The following is a 17580-nucleotide window of genomic DNA, read 5'->3' as shown; positions in this document are numbered from 1 at the left end:
CTCATTCTATCTGAACAAAAAAGGAAAAAATGTCCTTGGGTGAGGATTAAAAAGTAAATAAATAAATAAACGTATGAAATTGCACTATGTCATCTTGGCGTGTAAATAGGTTGGGGAGTGTCACATTGCTAGAGAAATCTAAGAACTAAGATTTCTTATCATAGTTTAATGTGAGTTTATCCAGCTACACTGGGAGGCTGCAGTAGAAAAAAGCAGATTAAACAAAGAGCTCCATGAACTAAGGTAGAACTTCATTTTTATTTGTTTTTTTTTGTCCTCACCCAAGGACATTTTTGCATTCATCTTCAGATACAGTGAGAGGGAGGAGGGAGGGAGAAAGAGAGAGAAACATCGACGTGAGAAGGACACATTGACTGGCTGCCATCCACATGACCCCAACCGGGGCCGGGGACAAACTGCAACCAAGGTCCGTGCCCTTAACGGGAACTGAACCCAGGTCTCTCTGAACCTCGGGCTCACACTAACTGCTGAGCCAAACAGGCCAGGGCCTAGATCAGAACTTTTGAAGTGATTGAATCATGAGGGAGAGGAAGCAATGGATAAGTTTGGTAATAATTCATGAATCTAAACTTCCTAGAAAGCAAGGAAATTCTCTGCCCGAGGGGCTAAAATATGATGAAAGAGTGGGATAGACACCTAGGAGAACCTGACAGAGCATGTATTTTACAAGTGTGGAGCTGGGGGAATTTAGTATAGTTTATGCGTTAGAAAGCCAGAAATCAGTGGTCTGAGATGGAGATGGCTGAAACAGTAATTCTGAGAGTGATGTGATTATTGAACTGTTGTGGTGAGGTTCAGGAAGAAATGTTTGAAAGCAAGATCAATGAACTGGAATATTTACCCAAAACTCACATTGTAGATCATACATAATTGCTACTAATAAGAATGTTCTAGGGCCCGAAGATGTTCAACAAAATGGTATAAATCTTGTTACCGACACCTGATTAAACATGTGCACTTTCACGCGTAGGCCAACTTGTCCGCCAAGCACGTAGTGATTACACAACAGGACAGCCATGACTTCGAGGCACAGAGGCCCAGCACGAGATCCTCCTTTAGATTCCATAAGAGAGAAAATGAAACTCACTATTCTATTGAGTGCATATCAAATTAAATTAAAGAACAAATTATATAGTTTAACGTATCTCCATATTCACATGTCACTGAAAATGACGGACTGGCAGTTGTGTACATCAGCAGAACATTGGAAAAAGCAGGAATAAAATGAATATTAAAAGTGGAAATGATTGGGAGTTCTACTTCTAAAATACCCATCACTACATACACAGTGAAAACGTTGATTGACACAATATGTAACATGTTATTAATATATAATGAAAACATAATAGTAATTAAAATATTATGAGTTTGAATATCTACCTACTTTAACTTTTTTGTTATCATCATTTTAAGTTTAAAGAGCTAAACACATGCAAGAGGGAAGCATACATATTGAGTTCTACATCTCTCCCATCATCCTTAAATTCCAAAAATATAAACAACCACAGTGATGTTCACCAAGACCATAAAGCATCCAAATATAGTTGGACATATATAGCACCAAAGTGTCTTTGACATTAAGCATTGTAACATTAAGCATTGTAACTTATGCAAGATGTATAGTTATATATCTCTCAGGAATCTGAAGTGAATTGAATTCTTCACATTTTACCATTTAGGGTAATTTGCGTGGAACTTCTCATACATGCTCAAAGTGCAGAAAGAATTGTACAAGAAACACCTATATACTCACGATCCAGAGGTTATAATTATCGAGATTTTACTGAGTGATATCAGAGAAATGGTGACATGACATATACCCTTGTTTTTTTTTTAATTAATTAATTTACTTTTGTTACAGATGTTTCTCCTTTTTCCCCCTCTGATTCCCCCCTCCGCCTCCCTCCCTGCCCTGTCCCCAGCTTTGTTGTCCATGTCCATTGTTCATGAAAACATGCATATAAGTTCTGTGGTTTATCTCTCCCCCACCACCCCCTCTTCTGGGGATTGTAGTCTTTACCCCACTTTCACATCTCTGGGACTACTCCATTCCTCAGACTGTTATGTTCATTATATTCCACAAATATGTGAGATTATATGATACTTGTCTTCCTCTGTTTGGCTTGTTTTGCTTAGGATAATACTCTCCAGGTCCCTCCATGTTGTCTCAAAGGATAAGAGATCTTTCTTTTTACAGCTGCATAGTACTCCATTGTGTATATGTACCACAGCTTTTTTATCCATTCATCTACTGATGGACACTTGGGCTGTTTCCAGATCTTAGCTATTGTAAATAGTGCTGCTATGAACATGGGGGTACATATATTTTTTCTGATGGGTGTTTCAGGCTTCTCAGGGTATATTTCTGGAAGTGGGATCACTGGGTCAAAAGGCAGTTCCATTTTTAATTTGTTTGAGGAAATACCTTATTGTTTTCCATAGTGGCTGCACCAGTCTGCATTCCCACCAGCAGTGTACTAGAGTCCCCTTTTCTCCACACCCTCGCCAGCACTTGTTGTTTGATGATTTGTTGATGGCGGCCATTCTGACAGGTGTGAGGTGATACCTCATTGTTGTTTTAATTTGCATCTCTCTGATGATTAGTGATGTTGAGCATTTCTTCATATGTCTTGTGGCCATTTGTATGTCCTGTTTGGAGAGGTGTCTATTTATTTCCCCTGCCCATTATTTAATTGGGTTCTTTTTTTTTTTAACCTTTTTTAATGAAAAAAATTTTTTTAACTCATCTTTCTTGTTGAATGTGTTACAGATGTTTCTCCCTTTTTTCCCCATTGACCCCCCCTCCTCCCCATTCCCGCCCCCTCCTGCCTTCCTCACACTATTGTCGGTGTCCATTGGTTATGCATATATGCATAGCAGTTCATTGGTTCATCTCATCCCACCCTCCCTTCCCCCTTCCCTTTGAGGTTCATCAGTCTAACAACCAATTTGCATTTCTTAATTCCATCATCTTTTTCTTCCACCCTCCCAGCCCCCACCCATCTGGCAAGCAACAAAAAGTTCTCTGTATCTATGAGTCTGTTTCTGTTGTGCTTGCTCATTTTGTTTGTGGATTCAATTGTTGATAGATATGTATTAATTGCCATTTTATTGTTCATATTTTTGTTCTTCTTCGCCTTCAAGAAGACCTTTCCACATTTCATATAATACTGGTTTGGTGGTGATAAATTCCTTTAGCTTTTTCTTGTCTGGGAAACTCTTGATATGTCCATCAATTCTAAATGATAGCTTTGCCGGATAGAGCAGTCTTGGTTGTAGGTCATTGCTTTTCATCACCTTGAATATCTCTTGCCACTCCTTTCTGGCCTGCAAAATTTCTTTTGAGAAATCAAGTGACAGACTTATGGCAGCTTCTTTGTAGGTAACGGACTGCTTTTCTCTTGCTGCTTTTAAGATTCTCTCTTTGTATTTAACCTTTGGCATTTTGATGATGATGTGTCTTGGTGTGGACCTCTTTGGGTTCAACTTGTTTGGGACTCTCTGTGCCTCCTGGACTTATATGTCTGTTTCCTTCACCAAGTTAGGAAAGTTTTCTGTCATTATTGTTTCAAACAGATTTTCAATTTCCTGCTCTATCTCTTCTCCTTCTGGCACCCCTATGATGTGAATGTTGGCATGCTTGAAGTTGTCCCAGAGGTTCCTTACACTATCCTCATTTTTTTTTTTTTTAATTCTTTTTTCTCTTTGCTGTTCTACTTGGGTGTTTTCTGCTTCTTTATATTCCAAATTGATGATTTGCTTCTTGGCTTTACCTACTATCTGCTATTGATTCCCTGTAAATTATTCTTTATTTTAGTTAGTGCCTCCTTAATTTCTGACTGGCCCTTTTTTATGTTGTTGATGTTTTCACTAAGTTCCTCAGAGGTCTCCTTAAGTTTCTTGAAGGTCTCATTAAGTCCCTTGTATGTCTCACCAAGTTCCCTGAGCAACCTTATAACCTGTGTTCTGAACTCTGCATCTGTTAGATTGCTTATCTCCATTTTGTTTAGTTCTTTTCCTGGAGTTTTGTTCTGTTCTTTCATTTGGGAAATGTTTCTTTGTTTCCTCACTTTGGCTGCTTCCCTGTGATTGTTTCTATGTATTAGGCAGAGTTGCTATGTCTCCTAGGCTTTGTAGGGTGGCCTGTTGTAGTAGGTGTCCTATAGGGTTCAGTAGCACAGTCTCCCTGATCACCCCAGCTGGGCCTTCATGGTACACCCCTAGTGTGGACTGTATACCCTTTTCTTGTAATTGAGTCTTAATTGCTATTGGCACATCAATGGGAGGGGTTTACTCAGACTTATCAGCTGCAAGGACTGGCTGTGCCCACTGACCACTGGCCTCTGACTCCCTTGGAGGATCAGCTGTGCAGGGGCCACCACACAGAGCAAGACTTACTTCAGCAGGGCTCTGGTACCCACTGAGTCCACTCATTGAGTGTGTCACCTGTGTAGGTGGTTGGGTGGTGGTGCTTCGACGTGGTCTGAAGCTGTCCACCAGGTGTGCGGGCTCTGGGTCAAGGTCAGCCACTGCCTGTGTTCTACCCGGGGCCACCAGGCATAAGCTACAATGTGATCTGCTGATGGCTGCTGCTTGTGCTGGGCTTGGAGCCACCCAGGGAAAGCCAAGTTGTGAACCAAGGCTGCTGCTCCTAGTGCCAGGCCTGGGGCCACTTCACAAGAGGTATGGGCTCGCTGAGACTGGTTTCTCTCGAGCCCGCCTCCGTACCTCTCTCGTGGGCCGCTGGGTCGCACAGGGCCCTAGGGAGCCCCCGGTCCCACCGCTGTGGCTGGGGAGAGCTGCTGCCCAGTGGGGCTGAGCTCCCACTCAGCCTTAGCTGTAGTTTTTTGGGGGGGGATAGTTCTCTGCTGCTGGTCTGTGCTTCTGTTGCCTGGGGATGATGGGCTCGGGTACCAGATGCTGTTTGTTTGAGAGCTTCTAGGAAACTCTGAAGCAGGATCCAAGACAGGCCAATCCTATGGTAAAGCCTTTGGAAACAGCTTGGGTGGGCCCAAAAGTTGGGTGGGGCGGGGCCTCAGGGAGTCACCAGGGTGGGGCCAACAGTGTGAGCCAGGTTGCTGGAGTCCCAGATGGCAGCCTTCTGCCCTGTGGGGGAAGGGCTCCCCAAAGGAACAAAGGCCTCCACCAGCACGTCTGTCCCAGAGAAAGCTTCCCCTCCAGCCCTCGTCCAGAGGCCAAACCCCTCAGCCCTTCCCTGTTCTTTGGTGCCCCTCAAGCTGCCTCCCCTTGGAGCTCAGAGGGAGTGGGTCTGAGTAAATCTGTGTGTGGGCCCTTTAAGTGGAGCTGCCTGGGGCTCTCCCAGCCTCAGCCTCCCTCAGCCTTAGTTCCCACTGGTTTTCCAGCCAGAAGTGATGGGGATCCTCTTCCTGGCATTGGAACCCTGAGCTGGGTGCCTGGTGTGGGACGGGGACCCCTCAGTCCTCAGGAAGGACCTTCTCAGCCGAGGTGTCCCCCTGATTTTTATCCACCACACGTGGACGTGGAACCAGCCCATCCCCTCCGCCCTCCTACCAGTCTGGATGTGGCTGCTGCTTTAATCCCGTAGTCGTAGGACTTCCATCCAGCTCCATGTCGGGTGGTTCTGAATGATGGTTGTTCTGTAGTTTAGTTGTAACTTTGATGTGGTTGTGGGAGGACGGATACCGCGTTTACCTGCCCCCATCTTCAGAACTCTCCTGACAATAGCTGTTTCTCACAAAATTTTATATGTGGTATTTTTATTTTCATTTAGTTCAATGCTTATTTTTTTATTTCCTTGGGAATATCTTTTAAACCACAAATTGTCTAAAAGCATTTTTGTCAATTTCCAAGTGTTTGAGTATTTTTCTGGAATCTTTCTATTCTTGATTTTTAGTTTGATTGTATTGTGGTAAAAAAAAAAAAAAAAAAACAAACCAAACCCACATTCTGGGATTTTAAATATTTGAAATTTGTTGAAGTTTATTTTATGGCTCAGGATATGGTCTATCTGTTGAATTCCATGGGCAGTTGAGAAAAGTTATAATGCCACTGTTGGTTGTTTCATTTTTCTACAACCGTATAGATTTTCTCTCCAGCTGTTCTGTGACTTACTGATTACGTGGTGTTTCAGTACTCTCTCATGAGGATTCATGTCTTTCTCCTTTCAGTTCTACTGGTTGTTTTGTTTTTGCTTTTTAATTTACTGTTTGGTGCCTACCCATTTAGGATGGCTCCATTTTTAATCATTAACTTTTATCATTGTAGATATCTTTTTCAGTCTCTAGTAATTTTCTCTCCTCTCATCCATGCAGAAATGTCAAACCCATAGAACATTTTCATAAGAATTTATCAGAGAATATTTGAGCCAAACACAGGACATACCGGGAAGTAAGATTTCAGCAGACTGAGAAAATGCTCCAGAGAATGGCAGTTTTTCTCAGTTCATTTTCTCCCTTTAAAATTAAGGAGGGAGGTAAGAAAGATTACAGTTACATGAAGGTGAGACAAGCCAGGTGGGAAGTGTCTGTGATTATACTGGGGATAGCAATGTGCTCCCCGTGAGGATGGTAAAGCTTCTGATGGGTCTGTAAGAGAGAATTGTTCTGGAATTTCAAAGGTGTGTTAATCTAGAGGCACAGAAACAGTGGACAGGTGTTGTGTGAGGCAAAGGTAAACCTTCTCCTAAAACATTATAGGCCTGGAACATGACGGCACAGCATGACCTGCCCAGTTAGAAACTGATGATCACATCACCCTGTGAGGTTCCTTTTGGTCACTAGACTTGGAAGATTTATTACAGAGCCTCCCCCTTTTTGTTAAATTCACACTCTAAAGGCTAACTGATCTGATATTAATGTAATAATATCTTCTGTGTGTGTGATACATGGTTTTGTATCCTTTAACTTTTCACCTGCCTGTATTAGTTTTAGTGACTTTCTTATAGACAACATGCACATGGCTTATGTCTTTAATTCACTCTGAAAATGTTTGTTATATTCTGTTTTCTGTTTTCTTTCTTTCTTTTTTTTTCTCTAACCTGTGGGTCACTTCAACACTTTCCAGAATTCCATTTTGATTTATCTGTAGTATTTTTAAAGGCATTTCTCTGTGGTTGCTCTAGCTATTGTATAAGTTATCACGGTCTACAGTTGTATTTCCACCAGTTTCCGTGACGTACAGAACCCTTGACTCTTTGCTTTCCCTTTTTATGTGTTTACAATATACTTGTCTTTAATATTTGCTTCTACAAAATGAGAACCACAGACAGTGGCGTATATTTGCTTTAACCATCAAGCAGTTTGAAACCCCACGGGAGAAGGACAGCCTTTTTATGTGTTCATCTCTTTGCTTATCATGTTCCCTATTCCTTCCGGATGTTCCAAGGATTCTTCTTTTTCCTTCTTCTTTGAGTTTAGAGAGAGGAAGGGAGAGAGAGAGATGGAAACATCAACGAGAGAGAACATCTACTGGCCGCCTCCTGCACGCCCCCCACTGGGGATCCGGCCCACAACCTGGGCATGTGCCCTGACCGGGAATCGAACCGGTGACTTCTTGGTGCAGGGTCCACGCTCAGCCACTGGGACACTGGCCAGCTGAAAGGTTTATTTTTTTATTGTTTCCTTTTTGTTCAGAGAACTGTGTTTAGTAGTTCCTTTAGGGAAGTTCTACTGGCAACAAACTCTCTTAGTTTTCCTTTTTCTCAGAATATTTTGATTTCCCTTTTATTTCTGAAGGATATTTGTGTTAGGTATAGGATTCTGGCTTGGTAGTTCTTTTTCAACACTTGAAAAATACTGCGCCATTTCCTTCTGGAAACTTAACTGTCATTTGAATTGTTTTCCTCCTACCAGTAAAAAATGTCATTTTTCTCTGGATACTTTCACAATGTTTGTTTGTTTTACTTTTATGAAGTTTAGTTATGATGTTTAGGCACGGGTGTCTTAGAGTTTATCCGATTAAGGTTTACTCAGACTCTTAAATGTGTAGGATTATATATCTTGCCAAATTTGGTAACTTCTTTCTTTAAGAGTTTTCAACACTGCCCTATTTCTCCTTTCTTTCTGTGACTTACGACATCAATGGCAGATCTTTGGTTGTAGTTCGACTGGCCCTAAGATTTTGTTCTTTTTTAGGTTTATTTCTCTCTGTTATTTAGATCGAACTATCTCTTACGATGTTCCACCTTCTGTTTGATCCTTTCCGCTGTCATTTTAATGTGTCGACCTGACCCAACACAGCCTTTTTTCTTAATTTAAATTATTGTATTTTTCAAATTTTCCACTTGATTTCTCTTTGTATCTTCTCTTTTTTTATTTATTTAATTTTATTTTTGTTACAGATGTTTCTTCTTTTTTACCCCACTGACACACTCCTCCCCATACCCCCCTGCCCCATCCCCGGCTTTGTTGTCCGTGTCCATTGGTTATGTGTACATGCAGATAAATTCTGTGGTTTATCTCTTCCCACCCCCCACCACCCCCTCTTCTGAGGGTTGTCAGTGTGTACCCTACTTCCGTGTATCTGGGTCTACCCTATTCCTCAGACTGTTATATTCATTATATTCCATATATAAGTGAGATCATGTAGTATTTGTCTTTTTCTGCTTGGCTTGTTTCACTTAGGATAATACTTTCCAGGTCCCTCCATGTCGTCTCAAAGGATAAGAGAGCTTTCTTTGCTGACATTTTTTTCAATTTTTGGATTAGAATTTGTATGTTTTTAATTTTCTTCAAACATTTGCAATTGCTCATAGAATTATCTTTATCCTGATTTCTATACATTGTTGGATTATTTTAACATTTTTTTTTATCTCAATGTTAGTATTTGTTCTCATTTTTTATTAATTTTATGACCTTTCTGGTTCTTGGTGTGATGAGTGTTACTTTATCAAAATTCAGATAAAAAGACTTTATATATATACATATATATATATATATATATATATATATATATATGTATATATATGTGTGTGTGTGTATATATATATATATATATATATATATATATACACATACACATATTTGGTAACTTCTTTCTTTAAGAATTTATATGTATACACACACACACATATATATTCACAAAACTCTGATCTCATGTAAACTTTCCGGTATAGCTGGCTCTTTCTGGGACCATCCCCACAGGGGCAGGGGTTGGAACATGAGTCCAGCTTCCCCACTTAGCCGCCCTTGATGCCCAAGAGACAGGAGTCATCGTCCCGTCAGAGAGGCGTTGGCTTTTCCGGCTTCCTGCGTGGGTTTCAGGGGCACAGCAGAGGGACGGCCTTGTCACTCCTGGGCACAGCCCTGACCTCCCAGTGCAGCAGCCCCGACGCTGCCTTGGCGGAGAGAAGTGGCCCTGCACAGCCAAGTGGCCGGCCCGTAGGGTTTCCGTGTGATGAGCCCTGACCCCAGGAGGGCGGGACCTACTGGAAGCCAGTGAGAATAAAGGTTCTGACCCCCACCTGGCTTCTCTGACGACCTAAGGGGAGGGTCCGAGCATCACTTCCCAGCCTGGTGACAGTGACCGCCTGCCCTCCTCCCTTGGCGCCCACCGGTGCCGATGGGGCGGACACAGTTCTGTGTTCTCCGCCGGAGTAGAGCAGTTGTCTCGGAAGCGTTCTGTCTTGTAGCTTGCCGCTTTTCTGGTCCTTGCTGTTGGAAGCTGGAGGGGAAGGAAGCCGGTGTGTGAGGCAGTGTGAGCCCAGCAGCCTGAGGAGTAGCAGGCTCGAGTCTCGGCCTCACAGCCCACAGGGCCTTAGATGGAGGACAAGGCGGATGCCCCGGATCGAGAAGAGAGAAGAGCATCAGTGGTACCTCTGTCCTGTTCTGCTTGGAAGTCTACTGACTCAAACGTGAATTTACTCAGTCTATTAATCCAAATGCTCATTTATTCCAGGAACACCCTCATAGATACACCCAGAAATATGTGTTACCAGCTCTCTGCACATCCCTTGGCCCAGTCAAGTTGGCACGTAAAGTTAAACAATCCCATCAGGAAATTTAGATTGCAGACCTTCCTTAAACCATTTAAAATCACAACTATACCACGAAACGAAAACGTTGTGGATGATACTCAGTCGTTGGTTCTGATGAAATACTAGAGGTGTTATAAGACATATTGTGTTATAATATCTAAAAGAGGGAAATTTTATCTTTCCAGCTTGAATTCAGAGAAACATTGGTCAGCGAAGAAGCCAGTAAGTTAAACAATACATGAGACATTCTCTGAGAAGCCTGTTTCTTTAGTTACTTGGAGAACCAGCAAAGATTCATATTTCTAATTTTGTAGCTCAAAGTGTGGCTGCCCCAGACAAGTCAACACAAGCATACACACAAAGCAGTTTTTCCAGTACTGGGTTGTTTCTCAAAGAGTTTTTAGCTCCTCGTATTTCCAATCTAATTTTGCATCATCTATTTAATTTATTAAGGGGCCACCTTATTTCCACTCTGTCAAACTGGATTTATTTTTCCCCTTTTCGTTCTTGACATTTTAGTGCGTGTGGGCTCTGAAGCCAGTAAACATCATCAGCACTTTGCTCCACGCCAAGTGCTAAGCCCTACAACGAGAGTGACGTTCTGACCCCTGATTTTCTTGTTTCAAATAAAAGAAAAAATAGAACGATGCTTTCTGAAACGGGGTTCTTTACTTTCAAAGAACAGTTGGACAATAGGAAGCCACCGTGAAGAGCTCTGATTGGGCTGATGTGCTGAGGGTGTAGACGTTGGCACTACTCACGCCCAATACTCTGACCACGCTGTCTGCAAGGCTGTTCCTAGAATTCCCTCCGTGCTCTGTTCATCTTCACATCTGGCTCATCCTTTCCATCACCAGGTATATCCACGGGGATGATCACAAGCCTATAATTGTTATTATTATTTTTGCTTGGTCCTTAAAGGCACCCTGGGAATTTGTCCTTTCTACACCTGTACTTTTTATAACATACATGGACTTTAGAATCTATAAATAATTCATCAAGGCTAAAATGCCTTCAATGGCTCACAAGAAGCTGTTGAGTAGGTGCTCATACCGAGTCTTCATGCTGTTTGCATATTTTTTCCTTTTAAGTTTCTCAGTGTACATTATTTGTTCCATTTACTTTGAAGTTTTGAAAAAGAAAATAATAAAAGATTCTGCCTACTAATCCTTTAAAGAAGAATTAAATAGTATTTGATGTAATGGAAAGAACTGAGATAGTTATGTAGTCATATTGGGGATATTATTTTTAATTACAGTTATTTGAATAGGAACATTGTTTATATATATATATATGTATATATATTTTATGTATGCTTTCTTAAAACTTTTATGACCCATACAAACATTTAATATTATTGTATGAAACACTGGAACTCTGCCCAATTTAGCTTAAATGGAAAATAACATGAAAGGTGATATTGTTTGATGTGAAACTATTATTGAAAATCAAACATCTCCTTTATTTTTATTTTAAACTTATTTAGGAGGAGGACTTAAATATTCCTGATTGGAAAAAGTCTAATTTCTAGACACACAGTGTCTGGAAGAATTAGAACAAAATTTGTAAAGAAAAACAAAAATGGGGAAACTTGCATTGTTGATGAACCCTGATGAGGAACTTGTCCATCAGCTACTTTCAGTTTTGACAAATATTTGGTCGGTATTTTATGGATGAAACAAATGGGAAACAAATTATTAGTGATCAATTTATAATCCTTTTTTTTTAAAGAAAAAAAAAAAGGCTGTGTCGCATTGTAATGACAAGGAGTTGGCACAGAAGCTCAGTCATGCCTCCTAATTTGAAGAAAGGCTGAGAGGGGCTAGATTTGGGGAGAAAGAATCAACAGAACTCTTTGCAGCAGCAGACATGTCAGCCAAAGGAGGAAACGAAACAGGAAATAGCAACGTTAGGTACTTGAGAATAAGATTTGCGATAGTTAATTCTCAATCCAGGTCACCGTCCCTGGAACAGTTAAGGATTACCAAGAATGTGTGTTGATGTAAAGAAGAGTTTAGTAAAACTGTAAAAGCTTAAGTCAGAATTTTAACACTATTTTATGTTTAATTATTTTCTTAGCAGATATACTGATCTTTATTAAATAATCTGATTTCCCCTGTCAGAATGGAAACAAAAACTAAAAATAACTGTAAAAATTGCAGGTAAGAGGTTAAAAGTGATTATTAAAAGTCGTGTATTTCAGTTTTATATCCAACTATGAGAGAAATCATATGGGCCTTGATGTTTTCTCTCTGACTTCTTTTTCTTAGCTTGATATTCTTTGAAAGCAGTAAATGAACAAACAAGAAAAACAAACTCACAGATACAGACAACAGTATGGTGGTTCCCAGAGGGTGGGGGGTCGTGAGGGGTAAAGGGCCAAATATATGGGGACAGAAGGTTATTTGACTCTTTGGGGAGATGATCTGACCTTGGGTGGCGGCCACATAATGCAGCAAACAGATGGTGTGTCATAGAACTGTACTCTACAAACCTATAGAATTTACTCACCAATGTCACCCCAATAAATTTAATTTAAAAATTAAAAAAATACTTAAAAGTTTAGTTTTACATTGAATATATATATATGTATACACACACACACATATATATATATATTCACAAATAATTTTTACTAAGGTGAAAAGTTACTATACATGCTTTGGAAAGTATTGTATTCACAGGGAAATACTTAATTAAATCTTATTCTACCGTAGGGAATATGTTCTAAGATTGCCCTTAGCTTCCCCATTCTAGTGTAGCATCTCTGTCTCAGAGAGATGAGGCAACACAGTAGCAGTTCCTCTCATTCTGAGAAGAGTGGATGACTTCTAAGTTCTCAAACAATAATTATATATATATACAAACATCACATTTTTTGTCTTTATATAAGTACATTTCACCTGGAAAATCTATTTGTTAGAAACAGGACAAATGTTTTGAAATATTTTACTGAGTCAGTGAGAATATAGAATAGTCCCCAGATAAGACATAATATGACTTTTAATATGTATTTACAATTTTTTATAATTTTTTTCAATCAGGGTTAGCATACATCATTACATTAGTTTCAGGTATACACTCCAATGACCAGACATTGAGTAACTTCATAAGTGATGCCACAGTAAGTCCTGCACCCATCCAGCACCACGCCTTATTTATTGGACTATTACTGACTCTATTCCCTAGAGAGAGAGAGAAACATCGAGGTGAGAGGGACACATCGACTGGTTGGCTGCCGCAGGACGCTGACCAGGGCCGAGGACGAACCATAACCGAGGTAGGTGCTCCTGACCGGAATCGAACCCGTGAGTCTTTGGTCTGCGGGCCGAGGCTCTAACCTCTGAGCCAGACCGGCCAGGGCGGGGCACCTGCTGGACCGCTGCCCAGTGCAGGTGCTGAGAGAGAGTGAGTCTCAAAGGCTGTGCCCTGTGAGTGGACCCCTGGGACTCCAGCTGCCTCGGCTCAGTCTCCACACCCCCTGCTGGTTTTACAGCCGGAGGTCACGTGGACTTGTCTTCCTGGCCATACAGCCCTGGGCTGGGGGCCTGGGGTGGGACCCCTCGCTCCTCAGACGAGTTCTCTCTCCTGACTTTTATCATCTCCATCCCTCCTATCAGCGTGTCTTCCTTTCACATTCTTAGTTGAAGGACTTCTGTTAGATGTCAGGTAGCTCCGAACGAGGTCTGTCCAGCAGTGTCGTGGTGATCTGGATGTGCCTGTGGGGTGGTAGGAGGTGCCACGTTTACCTCTGCTGCCCTCTTGACAAGAAGCCCCGGAAACATTTTACTTTGAGCCTTCAAAGCTTTATTAGCACCTGTGTTTTTACATGTGCAATTCATCTGCTCAACAACTGGGCCTCCTATTTTTCTTCATGCATCAGTAATAATCGAATACTTTTCATGTGGAAGATGCTTAATACATAAATGTTTATCTAACAAGGAGTGTTGCTGAGTCGTAAGAGTAAGTGTTGATGAACAGACCTGGAGAGCTTGATCCCACATTGAATGTGGCGCATGATGACCTCAGGCAGGAAATGTCTTAAGACGAATTTACTTCGCTGTGTGAAAACTTTTCCAAAGATCACATACCAGAACGAACATTCAATAACTTTATTCTGTTACCTAAGTTTTCCTCTGGGAATTTTATGAGTTTAGGTTTACATTGAAGCCTTTAATCCATTTAGCTTTATTTTGATACATGGTATAAGAAAATGGTCTAGTTTAATTTTTTTGTGCATGTACCTTTGGCATTGGTCTTACCAATATTTGTTTGGATATGTCTCCTTAGGCAAAGACAACACAAGCAAAAATAAACAAATGGGACTACACCAAACTAAATAGGTTTTACACGTGAAGAAACCCTCAACAAAACAAAAGGCAATGAACTGAATGGGAGAAGATATTTGCAAATGATATATCTCCCAAAGGGGTTAATATCAAACAAATATATAAAGAACGCATACAGTTTAACATCAAAAAACAAACCATCTGATTAAAAATTGGACAAAGGACATGAATGGGCATTTCCCCAATGAGAACATACAGATGATCAAGAGATAGACACATGATATGATGTTCAACATCACTTAGCATGAGGTAAATGCAAATGAAAACTACAATAAGAATAGAATATTATCAATAAATCGACAAATAGCAAGTTGTTAGTGGAAATGCACATTGATGCACCCTCTAGGAAAAATGGAAAACAGTATGAAGTTTCCCCAAAGAATAAAGTAGAGCTACCATGTGACCTAGAAATTACACTTCTAAGAATTTATCTAAAAAATCCAAAACACGAATTTAAAAAGATATACACACCTCTCTGTTCCCTGCATAATTATTTACAATAGCCAACATATGAAAGTGACCTGTTTATCTATAGGCCAATGGAATATTACTCAGCCCTTGAAAAGAATGAAATCTTGCCTTTTGCAACAACATGGATGGACCTGGAGGGTACTATGCTAAGTAAAAGAAGTCAGACAAAAAGACAAACACTGTACAATTCCACTTATATGTGTAATCTAAAAAAATAATAAAAATAAACAGACAAAACAGAAGAAAGAGCAGATACAGAGAACAGCTGATGGGTGCCTGCTGGTGCACAGGTGAATGGGGCTGTGATGGACAAATGGTGTTTACACAACAGCCTCAGCAGGAGAAATAGAGTCAATACCATGGTGATAACTACATGAGGTTCCAGACAGGTACTAGACTTATTGGGGTGATCACTTCCTAAGGTATGTAAATGTCTGTAGACTTTGTTGTACACCTGATACGAACATACTACTACATCACTGAAAAACACATTTAAAAATAAGAGCAGAAATCCTTTCATTGGGAGCTAATGAACCACACAGAGCGGATACTCTGTTGCACACAGATACTGGTAGGTGGTGCTGTGAATGAAGGTAGCAAACAGGAGTCTGTCCACAGCCCCCCGCATTCGCTGTGCCCTTCCTCGCCCTCTGGCTTCGGACCGCCAGCCCCTGCCCTTGGCCTCAAGGCTGCCCTGGCGGTGAGGACCTGCACCTCCGAGACCCGTGTCTGGGGCTGTCTGCAGGCGCCCAGAAACCCAGAAGCACCCAGAAACCCGCACTTGCGGGAGCGTGCAATTCGGAGGCAGTTGTGGGTCGATGCCCAGCATCTTCATCTCAACTGTGCACACGCGGACGGCACCCCCGGTGGAACAGCCCCGATGTCCAGTCTCGCTGTGCATCCTGAGCTTGGCTCCCAGTCCGCACATGGCTGCTCCCTCCTGTGTGAAGGGCTCACCCCTCAAACCCACAAATCACACCGACACGCCTCACGCTCTAATTGTGCTCCCTTGTTTTATTACCCCGGCTGCTACTTTTGTCTTGCAGTTGAACTGTAAATTATTTGTCTATGTTTAACTGCTTTGCCATCCAAGAAGCAGGTGATGTTGCCTGCCATGTGCAATGATTTTTATGGAAAGCCTTTTATTTTATTTTTATGTATTTAGTAATTTGTTTATTTCCTTTTATTGATTATAGAGAGAGAGGAAGGGAGAGAGATAGGAACATCGATGAGAGAGAACATTGACTGGCCGCCTCCTGCATGCCCCCCACTGGGGATCGGGCCCACAACCTGGGCATGTGCCCTGACCAGGAATCAAACTGGTGACCTCTTGGTGCAGGGTCGACGCTCAACCACTGAGCCACACCAGCCAGACTAGCAGATGCACTTTTAATTCCTCAGTACCCTCCAGCACCAAATAGAGTCACAGAGGTACATTTTCATCTGTTAAAATCCCTGCCTGCTCACTTTCCATGAAGACAGGTATTTTGTTATTTTCCTCGGAAAGCAAAACTAAGAAGAATCTAGGAATTATTTCCTCCTCTGGCCCAAGAGATACTGTCATCGTTGTGCCTATGGCATTAATATTTTCAGGGGGCATCTATTTGCAGAGAAATTTCAGATGTGTGATTTCCTGTTCGTTAGTGATAGAGGTCCAGATGCATTGTTGTTATTTTTATTTGGGAGGTAGAAAAACCAGTGCTCTTAGAAGTAAGTGACTTGACTCTTATGATGTGGAGTCAGGAGCAGCCCCTCAGGCTTACTTCACATTTCAGTTCCGCTCACCCTCACTAACACTGGTGGACAGACTTCAGCACCTCAGACTCTGGGTGAAATGCTTGGCCATTGTTGACTCTGTGCTATCAGAGAACCTTTGTGTTGCCGGAAACAAAACACAACATTTTCAGAGACAAGTGCATATTCCTATGACCACATTGATATGTCCCACGGAAAGGCAATGTTTATTTTATTCCTCTGGGTTGAATCAAGTTAAATTATTGGGTAAAACAATCGATCAACATAGTCATCATATAGAAAAATTTAAAAGCACAAACCCCGTGCAAATAGCTATCGTCGTGGAGCAAATAAAGCCATTGGTTTCCTTTGCTCAAGCTAACATCTGGTAAATCTATAGCTCATTGTTCTGTACTTCAATGGCGATAACAAAAACATTGCCACCAAAGAGCAGCTGTCCAACAGAGGAATAAATGTTATTCAGAAAATAACACCCTAAGAAAATTATTTCTAACTGATTAGGAAAACGGGCACCAGGGGACACTACAATAATGAGGCAACTTTGTTTCCTAGCAACGGGAGAAGAAAGGGGACCGAAATGTGATGGCTTTGACAATGACAATAAATGGGGCGAAATTAGTGTAATTTGGAAAAAATCAGCAAAGGAGAAGTCGATCGCACAGACGAAAGCTACAGATTGCTTTTTATTTTTAAAAGACTGTGAGCATCAACCCAGCACACAGAGAAGCGTGATATTTGTAGCAGAATAAAAACCGGAAAGAAGAACATTGTTTTATGAAACAAAACACTTCACTTTCTTTTATTGTTTTAGGAACCATTACAATGGAACAGCCAATGTGTTAAGGAAAGGGATACATCATGTATCCTTTTAAAATGTTACACCGGTGAAATAATCACACAGTAAAACACATTCTACAGGTTAACTGGAATTTTCATATACTAGGAGAAATTTTTCCTGAAGTTTGTCATACATAAAAGTTTAAATGTAGTTTTTCGAAACTCATTTAAACTTTCCATGGAAAAAAATGT

This window comes from Molossus molossus, unplaced genomic scaffold, assembly GCF_014108415.1.
Source record: "Molossus molossus isolate mMolMol1 unplaced genomic scaffold, mMolMol1.p scaffold_m16_p_9, whole genome shotgun sequence".
Taxonomy (NCBI): Eukaryota; Metazoa; Chordata; class Mammalia; order Chiroptera; family Molossidae; genus Molossus; species Molossus molossus.
This window is presented reverse-complemented; position numbering follows the sequence as displayed.